The 3761-nt window shown below is 60.2% G+C and overlaps 1 long non-coding RNA gene across 1 annotated transcript; it reads right to left on the reverse strand.

Moving 5' to 3' along the window:
* Nucleotides 1-474: 474 nt before the first annotated feature.
* Nucleotides 475-2386, reverse strand: LOC118600360. The gene is made up of 2 exons (XR_004949956.1): nt 1733-2386; nt 475-1620 (listed from the first exon to the last, which is right to left on the reverse strand). It is a non-coding gene; the product is annotated as an uncharacterized LOC118600360 (long non-coding RNA).
* Nucleotides 2387-3761: the final 1375 nt, after the last annotated feature.

A 3761-nucleotide genomic window follows, 5' to 3' on the forward strand; every position in this document is an offset into this window, starting at 1 on the left:
GGATGCTCACAGACACCAGAAACTTACTGAGCACCCCACTTTCCAGGTTCTCATGGGGCTCACATTCCTGTGGGGTAGATGAGAGCGGACAAACGAAATAAGCAAGTGGGCAGGGAGGGGGTGGGAGAGGGTGGTCGGAGAGCACCGGGGGCCTGAGGGGTGAGCAGTGAGGATGTCTGGGCGGAAAGCTCAGGAGAGAGGGCTCATGGGACTCCAGGGCTGGTGAACTTGAGAGGAAGAGTAGGGGTGGGGGAGGGAGGAGTGGGAACAAGGTCAGAGGGGGCCTTTCAGGTGGCTCTGGGAGGTGCTGGTTCCAGGAGCCATCCTGGCTGCCGGGTGGGGCGCAGGGAGGTTTGCATGCGAGGCGGGGTGGGGATCCCCAGGGAGAGAGAGCAATGGGACGACTGGAGCCACGGGATTTGCAGAGACGAGAGAAAGGGAAGGTCAAGGACAAAGGACATTGAGGCAAACCAGTGAGGTAGGGGGCCCTGCTGGCCTCCCCCCCCAGCAGGGACGGAGGGGGACGCCGGATCCCAGAGGCTCCACCCAAGTCTGATTCTTTGTGACGGCAACTGAGAGATGTATGTGGCAGAGCCTTTCTCGAGCCCCCCTCCCCTGGCCCGGCACGCACGGGCACACCCAGCCTCAGTCACCCCCGAGCACACACCCCTTCGCCCTCACGCGCACACACCCTCACTTTCACACCCACTCACTTAAGCACACACACCCCCTACATCCCTGCCAGGGCTCGGGAACCCCTCCAGGTTGGCCTTTGCGTGGCTGATAACCGTGCATGGATGCCGGCCGTCAGGAGGGCCACTTCTGAAACAGCGGCCCTCGAAGGCCAGTCTGCCCCAGAGGGGCCTGTCAGACGTTACAGACCCTCGCCCTCACCTGGAAGGCAGCTGGGCGAGGAGAGCGATGCCCCATCTGGGTGGCCAGCATTTTAGATGAATCGACATGTGAAAATCTGGGTTGTCACACTCACGCACATATACACACACGGACAGCTTCTTAGAGAGTTGCGTGTGCCCCTCGTTTTCTGCCCAGACACCCCAGGCAGCAAGCTACACCCCACCCCCAATAATGCAGAGCTTTCGGGGTGCCTCACCCTTTGGAATCCTCACCTCACAGCTGCCTGGCGAGGTGTCCTACCCCCACCCCGCAGCTGAAATGACAGAGGCTTTTGCTGGAAAGGGGAGCAGAAACCGCCTGGGGCGGGGACAGGGGGGCCTGACCCCCAGGGAAGTCAGCATCCCAGCTGCTCACCAGCCAAGGACGAGAGTCCTCAGAGGCTGTCACAGCGACACACACACGTGCACACTGATACACACGTGCGTACACAGACACACATACAACCCCGCCCTCACACCGACACACACACCGGCACATAGATAAACACGCTGACACACTGATTCACGCACACGCACCGACGGGAGCACACTGACAGGTGCGCGCGCGCACGCGCGCGCACACACACACGGGGAACTCCGGGTCCGCGGGGGTCCGAACAGCCCTCTCTTTGGGTGGGAGCTTCCTCTGAGAAACGTCCCCGTCTTCACACAAGCCTCCGGGCTGTCCCCCAGGGGCCGTCCCCCAGGGGCCACGCCGCCTAAAATCCTGAGAAATGAGGAAACATTCCTTTAAAATTCACACCTCCAATTTTAGGCTTACACCATATTTTGAAATTCGGGGGCTCAGTCTTTAGCTGAGTCTGACCTGGGCTTCTTACCAGGCAGTAGGGGCAGGTAGGACCCTGGCAGGGGGCAGGATGCAGAGCATGGGTCGTGGAGGGAGTCCACGCCCACCCGGGCCCCCAGAGCTGGGAGCAAACTCTACGGAGCAAGAGATGGTTAAGCTCAGGGCTCTGGGAGTCAAAGATTAGGCTCTGAGAGTCCCAGCTACTCCCCAACCTTCCCCAAGGGACTCTGCTCCTGCCGAACCTCAGTTTCCCCATCCGTACAGTGGGTGTAATGCACCTCACAGGGCTCGGGCGATACTTAAATGATCTCACACCTATAAAGTTATAAGCACCCGAAGCCCAAGAGAAAGGAAGTGGGAGGTGGGATGGGAAAACGGGCAGTCCCGGCGGCCTCCCCGGCAACCCGGGCTGAAAACAAGCTGCGTTTTCCTTCTCTCCGAGGCCAAAACCGAGCTTCCCACAGGACCGCGCCTACTTATCAGGAGCAAAGCGGCTCCCTGCGCCAGAAGGGGACTGTGGGGGCTCCGGCTCCTCCTCCAGCCTCCAGCCCGACTCCCACGGAGCAGAGCGCTGAGCCCTCTCCTCCCGGCCCCCGCTTCCACACTCCCCGCCCTCAACCCACAAACAATTTTGCATATATTTAAATCTCCTCTTCTGTCTCCAGTCTTGAGGCCCCCCCCCTTCGCTCCCCTCCCCCCCCAAAAAAAAGAGAGAGAAAGAAATTACAAAAGCCTGTCATTTGTCTCCGTCCCCGCACCCCATCTATCAGGCCGCCGAGCCCGTCGCCTCGAATGAGGTGCGCGCCCGGACGGCCGCTTTAATGGGGCGCCGCGTGTGACTGCGCCGCGCGGGCGCAGCCGGCCGGCATTTGCATACATATTAAACCGGAGCAGTAAAAAATGCAGACATGCAAACCATTTGGACGGGCTCCTCGGCGCAGAGCCGGCCAGGAAATCAATCTTCTGCTTTCTTAAAGGAAACCTGCTCAGGGGGGAGGCGGCGCAGCCGCGAAGCCCGCAGGCCCTGGGAGGGGGCAGCCATCATCCGTCCTACCGTCCGCCAGAGCCCAGTCAGCTGTGGCGGTCCTTCCCGACCACGCATGGCCTGCTGGAGCCACCGACAGAGAGCCAGGGGAAGGGGAGCCATCATCTCTCCAGGCGAGTCTTGGCTCGGCCCGCTGTGCGCCCTAGAGTGAGAGGCCGGGCCCCTCTGTGCTTCCCTACCCTGATGATACTGACAGCTTATCACCATCATCTTAGCGGGTGCTGGAGATTTTCCCCTGGCTTTGTGGCTCTGGGCTTAAGCCACTAACCCGAGGTGTCCCGGCTCCCCTATACAGAGCCTGGGTTCCAAGCGAGATGCGGAGGAGATTGGCCAAGGGCGCAAGAGTTCAAAGTCATAGGCTCCACTCTATGCAAGCTGTGTGACCTTGGGCAAGTGCATCAATCTCTCTGTTTCCTGAAAAAAAAAAAAGGATACCTCCCACTGAGGCATGTTGAATTAAAGTAGGTCAGTCACCGCCTGGCACACAGCAAGGACTCAGTAAACGGTGGCAGTTCAGATTGTAGGAGGGAAAACTTGCAGTTATTGGTGTGGTTTCTGGGTTAAAATCCCTCCCTTGAGTGAGCCACATCTCCCACGAGTCTCCTTTCCTGTAAATGGGGGTCTCGATTCTCACAGGACCGCGCTACTTCATAAGGATCACCGGCCCCGCCCTCCAGGGATGTGGGGTCCCGGGAGCTCCACTGCTGACTTCAGCCACACATGGCCAAGATGCCCCCTCTGAGGGCTGCCGAGCCCTGTCATCTCCTGCCTGGGAGCTTAGGCAAAGCCCAGGGCCTGGATGGAGGCGACGCCCCGACAAACCCTAAGCAGATCAAACCTCTGTGGTACCTGGAAGGCAAGCGACCCCGAGCCTCGGCAGAGCCAGACCGCTACGGCCACTCCTCCCACCCTCTCTTCCGGTTTCCAGATGAGGACACTGAGGCCCAGAAGGAGGGTGCCACAGCCACGAAGCTCGAAGGTGGTGGAGCTGGATTCGAACCGGGGCTGCGCGACT

This window comes from Rousettus aegyptiacus, unplaced genomic scaffold, assembly GCF_014176215.1.
Source record: "Rousettus aegyptiacus isolate mRouAeg1 unplaced genomic scaffold, mRouAeg1.p scaffold_m13_p_3, whole genome shotgun sequence".
Classification (NCBI taxonomy): domain Eukaryota; kingdom Metazoa; phylum Chordata; class Mammalia; order Chiroptera; family Pteropodidae; genus Rousettus; species Rousettus aegyptiacus.